The 23,976-nt window shown below is 34.8% G+C and overlaps 1 pseudogene; it reads left to right on the top strand.

Annotated features, from left to right (window-relative positions):
* Positions 1-16,998: 16,998 nt before the first annotated feature.
* LOC127872388 (uncharacterized) overlaps positions 16,999-23,976 on the top strand; it is a 28,761-nt pseudogene continuing 21,783 nt past the window's right edge.

Below are 23,976 nucleotides of genomic sequence, written 5' to 3'. Positions count from 1 at the left end.
ACACTGTTATCATGTTTGTCTAAAATATCTGTAAAGTTCATCCATTACCAAATTATGATATTTCTGTAAGAAAAAACAACGACTTACTATATTCATGTATTTTGTATTATCATTTTGTTTGACAATAGAAACTGTAAAGTTTATGTGTAATAAAATTCTGTTCTGTTCTGTTCTGTATTATCCTCTGGCATCGCTCTACAACATGCATCATCAATTAGCTTAGCCATTTCATAATTTGATTGGTATTGATTCAACATTGACACTGAATTTTTGCGAAAAGAATTTCTGCTGTTTATAATTTTCAAATGCGTATAATAGTTTTTATACTCATATTTAATATAATATTTAACTTGTTACGGCACAGAAGTACCAGAATGTAAACGTCCGCTTAATTCACAGTTTAGATTTTTCTACTTAACATGTGCTATATTAGTATCAATCGAGAGTGTTAATGCATATGTGCCCTTAAAAGACATCAATAAAATATCAATAAAATTACGATACAATGCACCAAGGCGAGGTTGGCTTCGAAATTGGCTATTATTAGTCGAGCGCTTATAATTAGAACTCGTCACGGCGTCGGCATTTAGTAAAAAATCCCGCAAAATATGTACAATGACTTCATAGATGAATACATAATATATTTGCTAATCTTTTGAAATATAAACCTGGTAATGTTTGAATCAACACTTGATTTTTTAAATTTTCAAAACTTAGTAGTTTTATTTACGATTTAAAACTTATCTCCCCTATCAAATTGAACAAGACCTTTAACAAATATTCGGCGTTAATTAATTGAAAGCATCCGAGTTGAAAATATACAAATTTAGATAATTGCATGTAGTTTATTTAAAAACTTAATCATGCTAAACGCGCATCGCTTGATTATCGTGCATCTGTTGATAATCAATGATTTAAGCAACTTTATAAGTTACTGCATACATAGTTTGTAAAGTTTATTCGATTAATTATGGTATATCTCGCGATGTTTTACACGAATATATTGGATTATATATTTTATGTCCACCGTTCATGCGTATCTTTATAATAATAAATCCTTTTTTATGTCATGCTCTCGTGCTATTGGAAATGAACGTCACACATGCGTAGTCAGATAATGTAATCATGTTTCCTTTATGATTACACTTAAGTGTTTCGGTAGTGGCTTCTCCCAATGCAAATTACTGGAATTTACAAATAGGTTTTCATTCATTTCTTTACCTAGAATTTTTGTTATTTCATATATTGAATTTAATGTAACATCATAATGCGTTTATCGAGAGCCAATACCCTCTTCTACGAAATAGTGCCATCTATAATCTCGCCATTCTTTCATCAAGGGCGACAATAGACACACAAAGCGATACACGATATTTTGCGCGACAGTCGCGGCGACGCACGATATTTTATTATTCAAATATCGCCCATATTATCCAAATATCATGTATCGCGGTCTAATTTCAGACCGCGACACTAGACACGCGAAGCGATACTCGATTTTTTGCGCGACAGTCGCGGCGACGCACGATATTTGTACTGTTCAAATATCGCTGTAATAATATTAAAATTCGGATAATATGGGCGATATTTGAATAATAAAATATCGTGCGTCGCCGCGACTATCGCGCAAAATATCGTGCGTCGCTTAGTTTTTCGTGCGTCGACCTTTGAACGCGAGCCACGACACATGAAGCGATATACGATATTTTTTGCGACAGTCGCGGCGACGCATGATATTTTGCGCGGCAGTCGCTGCGACGCACGATTTTTTTTCGCGACAGTCGCGGCGACGCACGATAGTTTGCGCGACAGTCGCGGCGACTTAAAATACATGTATATTTAACACGATATATTGCCTTTTGGGCTACCCAAAGGGAACCAGTCCGGAAGTAAGCCCGCCCTGTGACGTACCCTTCCCGCGAAGTCACAGTTTGATGAAGATTCACCAATGGTGGATCGAAACTGTCACGGTATGTGAAATATTTTCTTGAATGTACACAGAACCTTCTCATGAATTTCAATTAACATTGCTGATGAATTTCTTTCGAGGCGATATATCGTGTTAAATATATCGTGCGTCGCCACGACTGTCGCGCAAAATATTGTGCGTCGACTTGATTAGCGCGCAAAATATCGTGCGTCGCCGCGACTGTCGCGCAAAATATCGTGGGTCGCCGCGACTGTCGCGCAAAATATCGTGTATCGCTTCGTGTGTCTAGTGTCGCCCTTGATGAAAGAGGGGCGAGATTTTAGATGGCACTATCCGGATTCCGTACTCTTCCCCTGACGATTTTAAGACCGAGTACTTACACTGAAATTCTGCGAGATAGAATTGAAATCGTGTACCAAATGTATATGTGTCGTATGAATATGTACAGAGCAGTCATGATTTCCATACACTAAACTTCACGCGTTCATCTACAAAAGGTCGCAGTGTTGTGTTTGGGCAACGTTTTGGTGTTGTTTTTTTTCTCTCGAATCATCCAGTGGCATGTTCAGATTTATTCATTTGGGTATTTATTTTCGTACTGTATGGTTTCCCACGTAAAGTTATTTTTAGAACGCTTTAGCTTTCAATGACGTCTGCAGGCGAAGGGAAGCTGTCCCGTTGATTTACAACGTAATTTTTCGGACGGATATCCCACTTCTGTCGCACCACTTGTAAGACTATCAGGACGGCGAGTTATATATTATAGTAGTCGCGTATGTATCGTTGATGATAAAGTAAATAACGAAGGATTTTAACGGTTAAGTGAACGTTCTATTTTTCCGTCTTTAAAAGTCTGGATCACCAGGCACACTTAACAAGTTTAACAACATTTGTAAATATAACGTGAATAATAAAGTACATCTAAGGCTCACCCTTTGACAGTTAATTTCAAGTTGTTTTAATTTGGGTATACTTAGAGTTTAAATTTACGATTTATTTAGATTATATTTAATTTATCTTATTTTTACTTTTTGATGTTGTCGATTCAGAGTTGGAAATTTGAATGAATCTGCCTTCTGAAACTCTTTCTTTTAAAGACAGTGTCAGCAAATCAGGCAGCACGTTATGAAATCCAGACCAATGAAAACAATCGTTACAAAGTGACATTGGCGTTCTAAAATGAATGATTCCGAGAAAATTTTGCTTCTGATGCAAAACTACAATTATTTACAATGTATAATGTAGCGTTTACTTGATATTTAGAAAGAACAATATTTTATGAATAAAATGGCACCACATATGGTTTCAACAGACAAAAATGTGATATCAAACGCCGGTTTCCAAAATAGACATTGACAGCTTCCAAACAAGATGGCGGATGAGAATTACCGGTACAATTGACAAGTAAGTTGATTTTGATAACATAAGAAAAACTGCATTAAATGCATTTACCAAATACAACCCCATTTAGCCATCAGGCTAAAACAATGTCATATTAAATAAATAAAAAGGTGGCCTTTTTCGACGTTTGCTTATATAGCTCATATAAGCCAAATTTCATTAACAACATATTCATAAATACATTTGCCACAGTAATGAATCACCGTGTTACAATACTGGTTAGTGACATAACAGTTATATAAATATATGGAATATATTGAATCAACATTTTAGCTTGAGCAAATGCTAAGTAGCATACAATCAGAATTAATATCATAACATTATTCCTTAGAACCCTATTAAATAACAATACCATGTAAGACATTCATTAGAGGTTTTGAGGTATGGTTATATCTGTTACAATAGTTTCACTTGTTACATTTAACTTCAATAACAACATATTCATATATACATTTGCCACAGTAATGAAATCCCATTGTTACAATATTGGTTAGTGACATAACAGTTATATAAATATATGGAATGTATTGAATCAACATTGAGTTATGGTTATATCTGTAACAATAGTTACACTTGTTACAACACGGACAGCTGGTTCTGTAATCAATAGTACAGTTAACGGGGATTAAGTATTAAAGACGTTAATACCATCGTTGCTTGAAGGCCAGAAGTGATAATCGGCCCTGTAGTGAATAATCGCCCTCAGGCCTTCGGGGCGATTATTCACTCTGCGGGCCGATCATCACTTCTGGCCCTCAAGCAACGAGGTATTAACCTCTAATTAATACTTATGTTTCTATATATGGTACCAACATTAACTCGATGCACGTGATTATCGGTCAAAGCAAGGTGATTATCACGTTTGACACTGCAGGGCCAAATGTTGATAACCGATAATCGGCCCCGGGGCTAAAGCGTGACGTTACGGCCAACGTGTTATGTAATAACTGGCCACTGCGCCAATAAAATGGCTGAAGGTGTTCTGGAATGACTGTACAACAGACTAATGGACCTAGACAGACATATAGCTGTATCGGCAGAGGACACATACCAGTTTATTGACAGTAAGAAGAATACATCCACAGTAAAAAAAGACAAAAGAGACATTAATCGCTTCAGAACATGGCTTTCTGTGGAAGGGGAGAGCTGGGAACTGGAGGACATTAGTTCAGAAGTCTTGTATATGTTTATGGCCAGGTTTTTCCTGTCGGCGAGAAAAGTGAAAGATAACTAGGAATTAGAACTTGTGACCCTACGTGGTAATAATTCGAGCATTAGAAGATATCTGACGGATAGGAACTATCCTCTATAGTGTAGACCCGGAAAACTCCACGGAATTTCGCCATTCCAGACAGATTTTGAAGGCAAAGTCTGTAGATCTGAAAAAGAAAGGGACTAGGGAAAAAAAGCAATCGGTCCGATCCGTTCACAAGCGAAGATATCAAGCACCTTTACGACAAGAAACTGGTTTGGAAATGGTAAGCAATTGCATTTGACACCATATTGTTTACACGTAAGTTCATGTAACTAATGCCGTCATAGAATGTTTATATCATCACAGCATCAGGGTGTACCATATATGCTTCCATAGGAAACGTTTACGTCGAGACTTTAACTTAATGTCGTTATGGCGAGTAAACTTAAGAGGGGAAAACCTACAGAACTATGACGACATCGTGTACGATGTGCAGTCCGCACAGGCTAATCAGGGACGATACTTTCCGTCTAAACTTGATTTTCGGTAAGGATGGACTTCCTAGAAACTAAAAATACCATAAAAGCGGAAAGTGTCGTCCCTGATTAGCCTGTGCACGTGCATTAAGCCCATTTTTCTCAGAAAGCGGCTCATATATACATAAATGCATCTCAGGTAGAAGATACAACTGGATAATCCGAGAGCACATTTGTTGAAAGTCTCTTTTATCCGAAGTGTCGCTTTATCGGAAATCAAAGTGTCTGCAACTACGTGAATGCCACCTATTAAAACATGCTTTATCTCGAATGCTTTGAGCTTTAATGACAACAAACGTACAGCGACTCGGTGTTTCAATAGCTCGGAGTTAGATTATTGCAACTAGACATTTATAACTTCTTTGTTTGATAAAGCTGTCCCACCAACAGAGAGGGCACAACTGTCTGGAGCAAAAAAACCTAGCTAGTCTCAATCACTACCATACTCTTAGCTTGGCCAGACAAGAGGAACTGTCGGATATGATACACAAACCCGTCAAATCAGCTATAGTAACAAGCTTAGATACCGAAATGTCTGACGATGAACTTATCGCTGCATCACAGGAGAGACAAAAGACTTTACAATCCATGCATAATTATGAAAAAATTACTGGCACTAGTACTAGTGTATCACATAGTAACGTCCCCACGGGACCAGCAGGAGTACAGACACTAGACCTGCGCGTCACGCACAGTCCAGGGGGAACTTTGAGCTTGACAAATTTTAGTAGCCAGCCGAAGTCCTTGTTTAGTGAGTGTAGATTTAACAGTGCCGTGACAATTGTGCTTAAACAGTAGACTAGACGTGTAAAGAACTTGTTGCATGATGTATTTTTTTTACAATTTATGTAAACACTGAATAGTTATAACTTGTTCTGAGGGTTGAATGTAAAAATGTATTGAATTTAATATTTTAAATAAATGTATGGTATGTTTATACTTGTAAGGGAGGTAATTTTCAATATATATAATATTTTAAGGGAAGTAATTAAGAAATATAATGTACTTGTATCTATGTAAACAGTAATACCCGAATAAAATAATTCTTAAATTCCTTAATTATTTGTTATTAAACATCTGCTGCATAACCTTTACTGTTTATGCATTAATATAAATTAATTGTTCAATATATCTGATTTAGAACGTTGCGGTACGACGACGCTAGGGTATACGTAGTTATATACGCTCGACTATTTTTCTATAGTTAATTTTGAAGCCAACCTAGTGTTGGTAAAATTGATCAATAAGTAATTAAGCCAGTAACAATAGATTTAATCCAGTAATAATAGATTGATTACTAAAGAAATAGAGGATATTTGTTCATGCTAGTGTAAGATCGTTTGTTATTTCACGAGTGATCATAGTAAAATATATTTTCACGAGTGGCACAGCCACGAGTGAAATATTATTTTTCTATGATCACGAGACCATGATCTATGGAACACCAAATGCTGACGTGTCGACTTCCGACGGGATCTTGTGCACAACTACATGCCCAAATGTAGCGTAGTAACATGATATGCGAAAGACAAACAGATGGTAGTCCGCTATTTACATGAAATCATACATCCGAGACATGTCTTATTAGTGAGATAAGCAGTTAGTAATTAACTTTGTGTGTTCTTCTGTATTTTACATTAAAACTTATTATAGAGTCAGACCAAGCATGTTCAAACTCACACAGTTATTAACCACACAAAGTAAAAGTGAAATGTTCAAGTTAGGCAAGTTCATATCAGAAGCACTAACTAATCGCCAAGTTTATACTCATAGTAATGTATAATTGTGTTATATGTATAACTGTATTGTTATATGTATAACTGTAGACTGAATTCATTATGATCCTTTATGCTATAAAGTGATAGGCTGCATTTAACCATGTTATGTAACTATTGTATGCTGATTTAGTTGTTGCATGAACATTAAGTATAAATAAAATTCGATATTCTGTGCACTACTTACATTTAACTGGGATTGAAATTGTATTATGTTTTGTTTTTTAAAAAGATACTGATTTATTTTATTGATCATGTTGTGCAACTATTGTGTGCTGATGGGGTTGTTGCATTAACATCAAGTATAAATAAAATTCGATATTCTGTGCACTACTTACATTTAACTGGGATTGAAATTGTATTATGTTTTGTTTTTTAAAAAGATACTGATTTATTTTATTGATCATGTTGTGCAACTATTGTGTGCTGATGGGGTTGTTGCACTAACATCAAGTATAAATACAATTCGATATTCTGTGCACTACTTACATTTAACTGTGATTCAAATTGTATTATGTTTTGTTCTTTAAAAAGATACTGATTTATTTTATTGATCATGTTGTGCAACTATTGTATGCTGATGGGGTTGTTGCATTAACATCAAGTATAAATACAATTCGGTATTCTGTGCACTACTAACATTTTACTGTGATTCAAATTGTATCGTTTTTTGTTCTTTAAAAAGATATTGATTTATTTTATTGATCATGTTGGGTAACTATTGTATGCTGATGGAGTTGTTGCATTAACATCAAGTATAAATACAATTCGGTATTCTGTGTACTACTTACATTTTATTGTGATGCAAATTGTATTATTTTTTGTTCTTGAAAAAGATATTGATTTATTTTATTGATCATGTTGTGTAACTATTGTATGCTGATGGAGTTGTTGCATTAACATCAAGTATAAATAAATTTCGGTATTCTGTGTAATACTAACATTTTACTGTGATGCAAATTGTATTATCTTTTGTTTTTTAAAAAGATATTGTTTTATTTTATCGATCATGTTGTGTAACTATTGTATGCTGATCAATGGAGTTGTTGCATTAACATGAAGTATAAATAAAATTCGGTATTCTGTGTACTACTAACATTTGACTGTGATTCAAATTGTATTAATTTTTGTTCTTTACTTAGATATTGATTTTTTTTATTGATACAACGACATATTAAAGCAGTTCCATATATAGCTAGATACACTGTTATCATGTTTGTCTAAAATATCTGTAAAGTTCATCCATTACCAAATTATGATATTTCTGTAAAAAAAAACAACGACTTACTATATTCATGTATTTTGTATTATCATTTTGTTTAACAATAGAAACTGTAAAGTTTATGTGTAATAAAATTCTGTTCTGTTCTGTATTATCCTCTGGCATCGCTCTACAACATGCATCATCAATTAGCTTAGCCATTTCATAATTTGATTGGTATTGATTCAACATTGACACTGAATTTTTGCGAAAAGAATTTCTGCTGTTTATAATTTTCAAATGCGTATAATAGTTTTTATACTCATATTTAATATAATATTTAACTTGTTACGGCACAGAAGTACCAGAATGTAAACGTCCGCTTAATTCACAGTTTAGATTTTTCTACTTAACATGTGCTGTATTAGTATCAATCGAAAGTGTTAATGCATATGTGCCCTAAAAAGACATCAATAAAATATCAATAAAATTACGATACAATGCACCAAGGCGAGGTTGGCTTCGAAATTGGCTATTATTAGTCGAGCGCTTATAATTAGAACTCGTCACGGCGTCGGCATTTAGTAAAAAATCCCGCTAAATATGTACAATGACTTCATAGATGAATACATAATATATTTGCTAATCTTTTGAAATATAAACCTGGTAATGTTTGAATCAACACTTGATTTTTTAAATTTTCAAAACTTAGTAGTTTTATTTACGATTTAAAACTTATCTCCCCTATCAAATTGAACAAGACCTTTAACAAATATTCGGCGTTAATTAATTGAAAGCATTCGAGTTGAAAATATACAAATTTAGATAATTGCATGTAGTTTATTTAAAAACTTAATCATGCTAAACGCGCATCGCTTGATTATCGTGCATCCGTTGATAATCAATGATATAAGCAACTTTATAAGTTACTGCATACATAGTTTGTAAAGTTTATTCGATTAATTATGGTATATCTCGCGATGTTTTACACGAATATATTGGATTATATATTTTATGTCCACCGTTCATGCGTATCTTTATAATAATTAATCCTTTTTTATGTCATGCTCTCGTGCTATTGGAAATGAACGTCACGCATGCGTAGTCAGATAATGTAATCATGTTTCCTTTACACTTAAGTGTTTCGGTAGTGGCTTCTCCCAATGCAAATTACTGGAATTTACAAATAGGTTTTCATTCATTTCTTTACCTAGAATTTTTGTTATTTCATATATTGAATTTAATGTAACATCATAATGCGTTTATCGAGAGCCAATACCCTCTTCTACGAAATAGTGCCATCTATAATCTCGCCATTCTTTCATCAAGGGCGACAATAGACACACAAAGCGATACACGATATTTTGCGCGACAGTCGCGGCGACGCACGATATTTTATTATTCAAATATCGCCCATATTATCCGAATATCATTTATCGCGGTCTAATTTCAGACCGCGACACTAGACACGCGAAGCGATACTCGTTTTTTTGCGCGACAGTCGCGGCGACGCACGATATTTGTACTGTTCAAATATCGCTGTAATAATATTAAAATTCGGATAATATGGGCGATATTTGAATAATAAAATATCGTGCGTCGCCGCGACTATCGCGCAAAATATCGTGCGTCGCTTAGTTTTTCGTGCGTCGACCTTTGAACGCGAGCCACGACACACGAAGCGATACACGATATGTTTTGCGACAGTCGCGGCGACGCATGATATTTTGCGCGACAGTCGCGGCGACGCACATTTTTTTCGCGACAGTCGCGGCGACGCACGAAAGTTTGCGCGACTGTCGCGGCGACTTAAAATATATTTAACACGATATATTGCCTTTTGGTCTATCCAAAGGGAACCAGTCCGGAAGTAAGCCCGCCCTGTGACGTACCCTTCCCGCGAAGTCACAGTCTGATGAAGATTCACCAATGGTGGATCGAAACTGTCACGGTATGTGAAATATTTACTTGGAATGTACACAGAACCTTCTCATGAATTTCAATTAACATTGCTGATGAATTTCTTTCGAGGCGATATATCGTGTTAAATATACTGTGCGTCGCCACGACTGTCGCGCAAAATATTGTGCGTCGACTTGATTAGCGCGCAAAATATCGTGCGTCGCCGCGACTGTCGCGCAAAATATCGTGGGTCGCCGCGACTGTCGCGCAAAATATCGTGTATCGCTTCGTGTGTCTAGTGTCGCCCTTGATGAAAGAGGGGCGAGATTTTAGATGGCACTATCCGGATTCCGTACTCTTCCCCTGACGATTTTAAGACCGAGTACTTACACTGAAATTCTGCGAGATAGAATTGAAATCGTTATTTTTACTGTGCCAAATGTATATGTGTCGTATGAATATGTACAGAGCAGTCATGATTTCCATACACTAAACTGTGATACATAGTACACGCTGACGCGTTCATCTACAAAAGGTCGCAGTGTTGTGTGTGGGCAACGTTTTGGTGTTTTTTTTCTCTCAAATCATCCAATGGCATGTTCAGATCAATTCATTTGGGTCTACTGGCGGAAATTTTCTGCAGCTTTCATAAGCTTTTGATTAGTGTCATTTAATTCTGGTGAAAATCTCCGTTAGAAAGCTACCCAGAGATCAACGGATGTCTGAATTCTAAATGTGATATCCGGAATTCTATTCGCACAACCGTAAAGATCGGTAAAATCGCCCGAAATGTGCGCCGATATGTGATAATTCTTTTAGAAATACAAACTATAGAAACTGTGTTTAAAATATAATTGCGTCTAATGAATCATTACTAGTCATTACAATACGCCACATTGGATGATGAAAACTATCGGCAGATGCATGTATTTAAAGAAACATAAATACTGAAATATATTTCGCAAAATATTTCGTAAAATAAATTAAACCCATAAAATCAATGTTCCGTAAAGCAAAAGACAAAAATTCAACGCTAGATGTGGTATCGTTACATAGATACATGTAAGCTAGATACAAAATCCTCGTTTTTAGCATAGGTGCGTTTACGCACCTATGCTTATGGTATATACCACATTTCAAAAATCCACATCGATTGGTTGCTCTTTATGAAGCCTTACCTGATCAAAAATCAGACGAAATATCTATTTAATTTAGTATATGGTCATTCTTACAATTTTTTTTTTGGAAACGTTTTTCTAACGTTTTCTTCCAAGAATATTGCTGACACCGTTTTTAGTGAATTTTTCTAAGACCGTTTTATGTCAAAAAATCTTCTTATAACCTAAAACAAATTTCGTTCGTAAAACAATTCTATCTGCACTATAAATCTCAATCTCCTACGCAGTGGCCTCCCTTATACTTCTAGTTACTGACCGGGCGAAGCAAGGGAAGTAACTGCTGTGAGGAGTTTCTATAAAAATCTGCATTCAGAAATCTGTATTCAGAACTCAATCTGTTGTGCACGTCTGCATCTAACGCTTACCACAAGTTTTACGACAAATTCTTGACGCAGACGAATAGGGTAGCGTCTATTTTCATTTGTGAAAACAATAGTTCGATACAGATCTGTCCGTGCTTAAATTTTGAAAGGCTTGGGTAATTATTTTTCATAAGCGTTTCAAACACTGATGTAAATGGAAAGATTATCTATTTAAATAGTCGGTAATTGTTTGAAATTATTGATTTGAGAAATTCGCGGATGGCGATATCGAACTACATTATACCACGTGACGCCATTCTTCCCTGTATCTTGCACCTATGCTTTTAACGCCATCGGCGCTCTCGTTATTTTTTGGTGGCACAGTATATTCCATTTCAATTTCCTGCAACGATATCTATTCATACGACACACGAAATATTGTGCGAAATATTCGTTGATTTTGAGGATTTATGGGCTTTTATCACAGCGTGTATTGTGTGTGTTTCTGACACTGTGTGGAAAACCCGTACATCGTGTCGTTTACCTAAAGGTGAGCATGAAGACAAAGGCCAGCCGTGGTTATTGTACACGTTATTTTAAAATGGATTGGAATGCTTTTATAAAATCAAAGCGCTGAAGGCACTGAAGTGTTCGCTATTGCATAATCTTAGACGCCCTTCAATTTTCAAAATGATGTTATAGCTTTTTATATCGCAAGTTTGAAATTAACACAACCAATTCAAATTTATAAAGAGTGTGTCTTAAAGCACAGGTCAAGATGTGTGTGCACTGTTTATCCTTATATTTATGTTATAGAGATAACTTAGACAAAATAACAACAATATGTCTTTTTTCACAATTGGTTGCTGCACTGGCAACCATCTTTAGAATTTTGTTTCCTTGCTAAAAAAATAACAAGCCTATAATCATGTACATGTTGTGTTATGTGTATCTAATAGTGTATCTATTTTCTTTAAAATATTGAGCAACAATTTTGCCAAACATGACAAACTTTTAATGCAGCATTAAGCCCCGTTTTCCCTTTCAATGATACACTGGCAAATGTCGTCGCACAAGCTTTTGAAAACACTAGACTGGCCAATATTGTTGAACAAGCTCTTAAACCTTATACATGCTGTCTGCTACAGTGTAAACAGACAGTGGTTATCTTTACTAGCTGCAGTTGTCGTCCTTAGCGTAGTTAAAGCATACTGTGCAAAATTGCCTCTCTACTTTAGCGTGAACTAACGCTCACACTAAAAAATTGTTGAACATACAAACCTGATGGACATTTTAGATTTCTTGCAACATTGAAGTGTGTACCAAATTGGCATACATGTAATTATCTGATCGTGAATCTGAAGGCGAATTACGCTGACAAATAAGGTGAGTACCTGATAACGCTCGATTAATGCATAACAATGGTGTAACCTATCTCAGGTTGATACCTACGCCCCATTGAAACGTGTCAATCCAGCAAACATATGACGTTGAATAGACGTTTAAAATACGTTGTACCATGACGTTGAATGACCGTTGAATTTTGAATGTAAATGAAAGTTTTTGTAGACGTCATTTTATGATTCAACGTCATGTTAATTACAACCAAAATTCAACCATTTTTCAACCAAAATCATTCTACAACCACTTTGCAACCAAAATTCAACCACTTTGCAACGTTATTATTAAATGTATGGTTCGCTTAACGTTCCCGAAACGTTGCGGAATAACGTTATAATTTAACCTAAAACGAACCTAAATCTAATTTTCATATTATGGTTGAAAACCAACACATCTTTATTTTACACAAGTTTATTGCATGAATGTAATTTTTACAAATACATATCATCGCATTGTTGTTCTTTTTTGTCTTGAATCCGGATCTGTTCGGTTGTCTTCCCAGTTGTCCTGGAATTACAAAAAATATCAGAATGACCAACTGTTCTTTTTTTAAATAAAACGGAGAAAAAATGACAAGACATAAATGTACCGCATGTATAACACCAAGAAAACACACATATATGCGTCATCTTGAACAGACACATATATGAAACCGATTTTTCTATCATAAATGGTAAAATATCAAGCGTTACAACATCTTTAAAATTCATAATGCATTTTATGACTGTACCAATTCATAGCTAAATTTGAATTAATTAACCTACAAGATAAATGTTTAATCATGTCATGACCAACAAACACTTTTATAAACTACATTGTACATAAATTATATATTTCAATTTTAGACTTAAATAAAATTAATAATTGAAGTTAAGATAAAATTTGAATTTTATTTGTTTTTCAATTAACGGTGAAATCGGATTATCGGTGTTCGAAATAACGGTGTTTAATAGTGTACATATTTTTTTTTTCACGTAATAACATGTGTTTTCAAGAATATTTTCAACAACAAATTGCTACCAAAAATGACTTTACATGAACGTTAGTACATTCAAAAGTGGTACGAAGTCTACATGGTACGAGTTTCCCAATACACTGTAATTCCGAATTTGAATTTAAAGCAAGTGCATAATGATATCAATTTTAATATTACAAGTTGAAATAACTATAAAATCCTACCTCGCAAACTCTTGTTTATCGTCGATTGTAGATCCAACTTCTCTTATTATTGAACACAAAGGTTAACATTCAACAGCAAAGTTTGAAAATCCAATTAGCAACACGCTGGGTATGCGGATAACAACAAAAGCCACGCGCGAGAGGTATGTTCATCAGTTTTTTTTAAAGTTATATCATAAAGATTAGTTTTTTATACAAGGCGCATGGTCGAGTTTATAAATGGTGTATCATTTTCTATTGCAAAGAAAAACATCACGGAAAAATGGTAGATATTTCCCCCAAAAATAGAAAATTCGGTCGGAAAACAGCATAAACTGGATGAACAGTAAACATTTCAACAAAACAAAAAATACTTAGAAATATTGCAAGAATTGTTTGATATTCCAGCATGTAGAGTAATCACTGTGCTTCAAATACTGCAATGTTGATAGTATTCAATGAAATATAAACGAGGATAGAGCATGTTTTAATAGGTTGTATTCGTGAAGTTGCGGATACTTAGATTCCCGATATAGGATACTTCGGAAAACAGAGACTTTCAACAAATTGGGAACTCTGATAGCCGAGTTTTATCTTCTACCTGAAACGCATTTATGTATGTTATGGCTATTCTTACCAAACATTTTAAAGTATGAATCAATTTGCATTGCCAAGCCCGACACATTGGGAATCTATGCATAACGTAATTACATACACATGTAAAATAAAACCGATGGCGTTGTTCGTTTTCAGAAATTATAATATATTTCAAGTGACGACCGAAAATAATTTTTTAAATAATAAACTTTTTTTTAAGTGGTAAATTGAGATTAAGAGAATTGAAAATACAACGGATCATGTGGATGAACACAAATGTGTTCAATTGAACTTATAGCAGGACTCTAGATAAGTTTAGCACGGGGTCTTAAAGCGGCCAATACACCTCATAAAATCCTTTGTCATTGGTCCTCATTAGAATCGTATCATGAAGACGATACTAATGCGTAGCCACAAAATTTAAAAGAGGTTGGAAAACTTTCTTTATATTGAGCTCTACTTATAGGAAGCACTTGCCTTTACACTTCCCTTTCCCTTTTTTCATTATCATATCCCAAATGGATAAGAACATGATTCGGTAATTCGTTTTTAATTTACGTCATTACATACATTTTTATTTATTGCCTGCTCACTATAGCAGTATTCCACCCCAGCAAACACATAACATTATAACAACGTTGTGATTTGGTTGTATTTTGGTCAGGTCATGAAATAACCTTATGCGGACGTTGTGGCAACGTTATATTACAATAACTATGTAAAACTTAATTTAATTTGATGTACATTGATAAAACGAGAAAAAGAAAACAATTTGATAAAAAATAAAAACAAAACTCATGTTTGTTTTTTTGTTTTTTCTACCTTCTTTGCAATAACGTTAAAATAACGTTGTTTACACGTTATTTTAGAACTTTATTATAGAACGTTTATCCAACGTTTTAACATAACGTTGTACCAACGTCGTTTTTGGTCATACCATCTAATGATCCTTTTTTAATGTAATAATTATTATCTGTTATCTTTGGTTAACGATTTAAATAAAAATACCATCTATAATTTTACATAAATATTTCAACAGTTTTTCCGAAGCATTTTGAAAAAGCTTTTAGAGCTAGTTTTAGTTGCGATTTTTATGCGTTGGGGTATGAATTAAACTTGTGAACAATAAATTATACTTAATATTCACAAAAATATTGCATACAAGATACACATATATAGGTTTGTACGCTAAAATATACATTTGCAACTCAACAAATTTGAATATTCTGAATACGAAACCGCGGTTTTTCGCTGCCTGTTTGGCGCGTTCGTCAACAAAGGGACAAAGACACGCAGAAGCGGTGTGAACAAAGACGAAAATTCACTAATTCCAGAAAACATGTTGATAAATAACTACATTTACAGGTAAACGACATGTGTTTTCTTAAATGTATTTAATCAATTTGCATATATGATCGCGGTTGGCATGATTTAGTTTACCTGAACTCTTAAGCTAAGGATTACGACTCCGTTTCGCCCCAAATACCTGTTCGAACCCGGTCAATTCGCCTTGTAAACGTATAATGGGAAGTGAATGGGAAGTGAAAATACAATTCCGAATTATGAAATTAATAATAATAATAGAATCATGGAACATTAATTTCATGCATCTTTAATATTGATGCATCTCCAGGCATTTCTTTAAAAGAAGTTTGGTACAGTCAGTCGGGTAGTTCCGGATCTCGGGTAATTCCGAATCAACTTCATGATTTAATTTAAATATTAGTCTAAGAGATATTGTCATATAAATATAACTGTTATTTTTGGAAAATGTGTTCAATTTTTTAAGTAAGAACAAAGTTTTGCTTCCTAATTTCAACATTGTTTTCATTGGAAATCACGCTGTGGTAACTATTACAGTCGTGTCATTTTGCCGTCGCACCGTCAAACTAAAACACAGCTAAAAGACGATCTCGGAACGTATTTCGTCGGTATATGGTAGTAAATTTGGTATGAATTTGTTTATTTATTATTATTATTTAATTCCTATGAGTGATTTTAGTATATGTCAATGATTTAAGGAAATAAAAGCATAGAAATTGCACCTCTTGTACATGCCAGTTGCGGATCAGCTGATTGGGGAAAATCTCAAAACAGATGTTTATTGTTTAAATACTGTGTTTGTAATATTTTTAAGCTCCAGCTACCAGTAAAGTTGTTTTTTATATAAGAAATTAATATTGCCATGTTTCTCATAAATTTGATGTATTGTTTTATTGGAATTATTTAACTATATTATTATAAAAAGCGATATTTAATTTATGCAGTCTTTATTTTCTTTATTCAGTAGGAAAATTTATTATGTTGGCACCGTCTGACGGCCACCAGACGGACCGGCATTACAATATTTTAAACAATTATCCTATTGTTAATGTGTATTTATGCTGTGATTTTGCATTTCAGACCATGTCAAGTTGAACTCATGGGGCCTAAACAGCCCGGGAGCCATGCACAGTCTGTGGCGAAGGGGCTGAAGAGGAAATACTCCAGGAAATCTCCCAGCAAGGCGAATCTTGTCAAACGTGCATTACTAACGATAAAGAATGACAAGGTACCAATACGTAAAGCTGCTGAGCAGTTTGGTGTTTCCTATGGGTACCTTTATCGTAGGCTAAGTGGTGAAGTTAATGTTGATAGTAGGAATGGACCAAGGCCAATATTTTCTGACGCAGATGAAGCTTCAATGGCGCGATGGTTAAAGGAAATGAGTGCACGAGGAATGGGTTTGAAACCCGGTGAATTCCTTGACTTTGTACAAAAAGTAGTGAAGGAAGAAAATAAAAGTACAACTTTTAAGGATGACCGTCCAGGCTATGACTGGTATAACGCATTCATGAGTAGAAATAGCAACGTTATTCAACTAAGACAAGAAACACCATTAGAGTCTTGTAGAGCAAAATTAAGTAAGGAGTCCATTGACAAGTGGTACTCATGTTACAAGAATTTTGTAATGAACCTTGGGTTAATAGATAAACCAAAACAGATATTCAATGCTGATGAATCCGGATTTTCTATGGCCAGCAAATCTGGTAAAGTGATAGGACCACTTAAAGCTGATTAAGGTCAAGTTCCCCATGTTGTTGGTGGCCATAGCAAACAAAGATTTACTGTCATGTTCTGTGGTTCAGCAGATGGAACCATTATCCCTCCATTTTTCATCTATCCATTACCAGTTCCACAGGGATACAATCCATTATCTGTTTCGATAGAAAACAGTGGAATTGCCTACACAAAGAAAGGATGGATGGACGCAGCAGCATTCAAGAAATTCCTTGAACATTTTGATAAGAATTGTGGACTAAATAGGCCAGTTGTGCTTCTCATCGATAGTGTGAGCAGTCATCTTGAAATGAAAGTCTTTGAGTATGCTTCATCAAAAGGTATTGAACTATACAGGTTACACCCAAATGCCACTCACATCATGCAGCCCTTGAACGTTGGAGTATTTGGTCACCTGAAAAAAAGATGGCATGAAGTGCTGCGGCGTTACAGCAGGGACAATCCCGGTTATCCTGTAGGAAAAGCAAACTTTGCTAAACTACTGAAGGAGGCCTTCCTGCTTTTTTATAAGCCACTTACTGTAATCAACAGCTTCAATAGTGCTGGTATCTATCTTGTAGATGGAAATGTGATCACATCAGAGAGGCTGACACCTGGCATGACCTTCAATGCAGAAGACCATGGAGAATGCAGGTCTGCAACCAAAAACGATGGCACAGACAGTGCTTCTTTATTAGCATTTTATTCGCTTGAAAGTGCACTGGACACACCTATTCGTAACAAATACCAGAAACGAATAGAAGAGAGCTATGATATACAAGATGTTTCATTCGTTTTAAGGTGTACAAGACCTTGTATTTGAGAAAATACATCAGGTACCTCATCCACTGCAACCATTTCGAGCTGTGATGATTGTGTATCGGGTTCATGTTTATCAAAGGCACATGATGCTGCTGATTTGAACAATACTGTTACAACTCCGAATGAAGGATGTAATAAATCAAGTGGTTTAGATTTGCTTGCATCTGTTGTTTGTTGCCAAACTGAAAATGAAAAAGGTGTATCAAATGACTAGTCTGAAACAAGTGATCTGATGATATCCCCTGCTTTAAAGAAAAGATTGATTTACCCTGTAGCAGAAACATCAAAAAAGGCCAAACGGACAGGTCCCTTGCAGGATATGCCTGATAATCTGACATCACCATCTGCCTTAAGGACAATAACATTGAAAGAGTTACATAAGATAAGACAGTCTATCAAACGAGAAAAAATGGCAAAGGCCAAATACTTGAAAAATCTTACTAAGAAGTCAAATGAGATTATAAAATCAAAGACTTTACCAAAATCATCAAAATGTGCTAACAAGAACGATAAGAAAAACTCTGAAAAACCGAAATAATTAGAAGTGAAGTGTATGGGATGTCATATGACATGGGAGGAGGAGCAGTTACTTCAAACTTGCAGTATTTGGATCCAGTGTGACCAGTGTGATAGCTGGATGCACAAGGAATGTTGCAGTGACGACTTTATCGTAGACAATGACGATTCACCACTCTCTTGTCCCGGGTGTGAGTAATGATAGTGATTGAAAGCCAAATATGACAGGAAATTCCTTAGTAAACCATCTGTACAAGCAGAATTTTTAAGAAAAAGTGTTGTTTTTTTACTGTTCGAATTTGATAACTTTTGTATTTACATGTAACAATTTACCTCTATTTTCATTGTATATTTTGCTCCCTAAAAGGTCAACTTAATTTTTTGTTACCTCAATAATGCGGCCATATCCAGTCAATATTTTTTTTTCAAGATAAAAAGTATAGTGCAGTTTATCATAAACAAATGTAAAATATTGTTAAAGGAATTTTGCATGAATTTTGATTATTGAAATGTAGTTAATATATATTGACGTGAAAGTTAAAGGTTTGGCATATATTATCCGCTGTTATGCTAAAATTCTAATATTTCAGGTTCCAAAGACTGATGCAGTGCAGAGTATTCCAAACCATTCATCAGGGCCGTCAACTTTGCCAGACACGTTGTCCGATAAGTGCATCTGTATAAAAACTGTGTAATTAAAGGCTATCACCACTATAAGATTCGCCCCTTATCACAGATCCACCTACCAAGTTACAAGTGGACAGAGAATATTTAAACATTCATGATGTGAGCTCCTGTCTCGTCTGGATACAAGTGGATGATTTTGACAAAGACTTACATAACATGGTCACTGATGACAAACGCCATTTGATGTTATCAGATATTGCAGGTTTACCAGAAGGTCATGCACCAAGAGAATTGGCTCCCTGCTTTAGAACTGTACTTGACGCGGGGGACAAGTCTATGCTGAAGCATTTGGGGAACCAACAACAAGTTCATTCCCATGGCCTGAGCAAGATGAATTTGGTGGTGGGGGGGGGGGGTATTTTGGCCTTGCAATTATTACATTAAGCCATTGAAATCCCTTTGTACAGAGACTCTTAAAGTTATTAGAGACACTGTTTCTAAATTAGAAGCAGGGAGTGTGATGAGCATTGACTTTCAAATTCTGCCATCGTATTGTTATCATAGGGACCCGGCAAAGTGTTGGAATTGCATAAAAAGCAATTATATTCAATCCCAACACTGTGCCGGGTCCCTATGATTGTTATAGTTTAGTTTAATAAACATTGCAGTTGCTTTGATCTTTGAATGGATGTATAGTATTTCTTCCTTTTTTAGCAAATTTATTCCAGAGGTACTGGTTCGTTATAATTGTAATGTATACTTTTATATATTTTACATTATTGTGATCTTATTATTGTTAAATCTTATCATATGTTATTTACCAGGAAGGTAACGTGATATTTAGTATTGCTTTCCATTTTTTACCATTTTTATCCCAGAGGTACTGGTATATGCTCAATATTTTTTGATACTTTTTATTACATTATTTTTACATTATTTTGATCCTATTATTGTTAATTGTTAAATGTTGTACTTTGTTTTTTACCAAGAAGGTAACTCGATATCCAGTATTTTTTCCATTTCTTTAGCAAATTGATTCCAGAGGTACTGGTTTGCTATGTTTTTTACATTATTGTGATTCTATGATTAGCAAATGCTTTCCAGTGGAACGTGTTTATGTAAATTGTTTGTCATTTGAATAAATACATTAATATAAAGTTCTGTATTTTTCAGGACCTTAGGTATAAAAATATTTTCTAGTCATCCATAAAATGTTCGAGTCATAAACATATGTGTCGCGTTCTGAGAAAACTGGGCATAATGCATGTGCGTAAAGTGTCGTCCCAGATTAATCAGGGACGACACTTTCCACCAAAATTGGATTTTTCTAAGAAGAGACTTCATTTAAACGAAATATGTCATAAACGTGTAAAGTGTCTTCCCTGGCCCAACATAAACTGTTAAAGGCGGACATTTAGTAAATGATTTACCCAGACAAACATGTACATGTTAAGGTCTGACACTTACCGGGCCTTAAATTATAATAAATAGTTGTTACAAACATTTGCGTTATAAACTGTGTTTTAATATCTTTGCAGATGGAATACGGAAGGTATCGAACATGGCGAGATCCGAGGTAGAAGTCACCGTTACAGATTTCTTAAAACACGCACCATATCAGCACGGCGGATAACAGTATAAGGTGCGTGGTAAAATAATACATCAAAAGCTATTTTTAAAACAGCTATACACAATCTTTTCTAATAAAAAATAATTAAAAATAAATATCTATAAAAATCGTTTATTTAAGCTTACTTGTTTGCGGAATAACATGCGTTTTTGCTCTCACAATTTAAAAAACGGACTTGCGGATTGATAAAGTTATTCAGTAATTTATTAACCTGTTGTGTTTGTCTTTCTTTTACAGAAAAAAAAATGTCCGACCAGACTACAGGCCAGAATGAAACGCTCCCCAAGGCTGTTGTGCAAGATTCAGATAGCAACTAGTTATAGTGATATTATGAACCAGACATATTCATTTATAGTTTGATCAAATGTCACGATTATGTGTTCTTCTGTCTCGAAAATACCGTAACGTTCTACATGTAGCTGTGCTTACTTTAAACATTTTTGAGAAATCCCCATAAAAATATGTGTACATATTTTTGGAACATTTAAATAAGCAAGCACACATTGTTTCCGTGAAAGTCACACAACTGCGGCTATATATTATATGTTACCTTATGGTTGAAATAGGTTTTTCCTGGCTTGTTTTGGTATTTTTAGCTCGGCTGCTTTCGGATAAAACCCGAGGTATTGTCATAGCCAGCTCGTCGTCAGCTGTCCGCCGTAGGCGTCGTGCTAAAACATAAACATTGGCTCTAAAATCAGAGTGCTTCCACCTACAACTTTGAAACTTCATATGTAGATGCACCTTGATGAGTTCTACACGCCACACCCAATTTTGAGTCACTACGTCAAAGGTCAAGGTCACTGTGACCTCTAAAAAAATATTCTGACAAGCTTTCGCAGCCGAGCGTTGGGACCCGTTATGCGGTGCTATTGTTTAACTTTTGTATCACTTTAAATACCAATGACGTAAAATTTGTAGGGGTCTGCTTGATGGAATCGCCAGTTGGTCTCAGAAAATGTTTTCTATGACACTTTATGGGCATGTAACGAAATGATATTGTCTTAAATATTAAAAAGTATTTTTTTGTATGTTTAACTATTTTTAATTTTGTAACCTGGAAAATTTGCAAATTTTATATACTTTCATAATTGTTAATGTTTACCTGTGTACGTGTGTCGAGAACGAATTTTCTGTGTATGAAAAGAAAGCAATAGGAATGCTCTTAAACTTTGTAAAAGTAATGCACAAGCGACTTGATTTTTTTAAAACAATTTGTGTGATTAATAAGAGACCAATACTGAAACATTGCGCTATAAAAAAATTATTGGCTTTGTCTGTAAGGCCTGCAAAACTTTGTATGTTTCCACTGACCCGACCGACCCTAATTTTTTTGCGGACCCTTAACATAGTTTGGTCATTTGAAGTAAAGTTTTTGTATTGAATTTGTTAAACTGGATTATTTTATTAAATTATGATTTTGCCATCACAGACTAAAAGTGATATTATGGGCATCTTACAGTATATGCTATGTTTATAGGTGTCTATCGCAACCGTTGTTTATTTTTGTTGTTTTCACTTCATATACACTTATATTTGTTCATGCAGCATCAACATACTAAAACAATATCCTAGAAAGATAAAAAAAAATGCATTTGAATATCAACCGTACTTTCGTTTGACAACTGATCATGCATGTACGATTTGAACCTAAATTTAGTTTTAGTGCACATTCGTTCATACGACACAAATACACAATGTTGTTTTACGGATCATTTCGGCTTACAGGACTGGGTGGGTCACGTAAGAATATCGAATATAAAATATATTTTTATAAACAACTGGTAGCAAGAGTTGCAGATAATTGATCAGTAACCACATTTTAACTAACTCTTTTGAGCTGTAAATTCCTTTCAGCTCAATTTAAAAGTGCACAATGCCCATACTATTACTTTAATAGAAATGATGTTGCATAGACAATTGTACGACTTTTATCATTGGAATTACGTTTTTTGTGCGGAAAATAACGTGTAAAGGTAAAAAATTAGATTGCAAAGTTGCGGTGACCTACTTACCCTGGTTTTTTGGCGATATGTTATGGGCAACAAACAACTTTGTTACGTCTTATATCGATGTTCAATTTCTTGCAGTTGTAGACAATTTGCTCTATTATTGTATAATAGACAGGGTCTTCAAAAATGAAGTATGAACTTCCTGGTTTTTAAGTTTGAAGGTTTTGATTAAAAAAAAGGAAGTTATGAGGTTAGAAAAACATGTTCTTACAAAACTTCAACCTTATTTTGAAAAAAATAAATATCTGTGATTACACTTGAAAAGGTAAAATATGCATACATGTATCTTCTTTTCTATGCATTACATATATTAAGTTGTGACAATTCCATGGATGTAATTTAGAAAGTTTTGTGATTTTAACTGGGTAACCTTTCACAAATGCTCTGAATAGACATGGTTACAAGAAGTTAATTGTTTTAGCCAATATGTCTCCACATCATGTAGAGTACACTTGACTCTCGCTATGCCGAAGACGGATATATCGAAGTAACGGAAACTTCGAACATAAATGTTCATTCCCTTCTCAAATTTGAGATACAAGGTTTTTCTTAATAGACTGATCCCGGAAAGCACGAGTTTAGAAAACCCCACTAATCACCCCGGTACACCCCGGTACAAACAACGCTTGTCCATTAAATCAACCAATGATAGCTTACTTTAAATAATAACGGTTGATACGGAGTGTGATTTTGAAAGGATTATAAATGGGTCATGTTTATTTTTACCAGCAGATTAGTGGGTTTTTCCAAAAAG

This window comes from Dreissena polymorpha, chromosome 3 (assembly GCF_020536995.1).
Source record: "Dreissena polymorpha isolate Duluth1 chromosome 3, UMN_Dpol_1.0, whole genome shotgun sequence".
Classification (NCBI taxonomy): domain Eukaryota; kingdom Metazoa; phylum Mollusca; class Bivalvia; order Myida; family Dreissenidae; genus Dreissena; species Dreissena polymorpha.
This window is presented reverse-complemented; position numbering and strand designations above follow the sequence as displayed.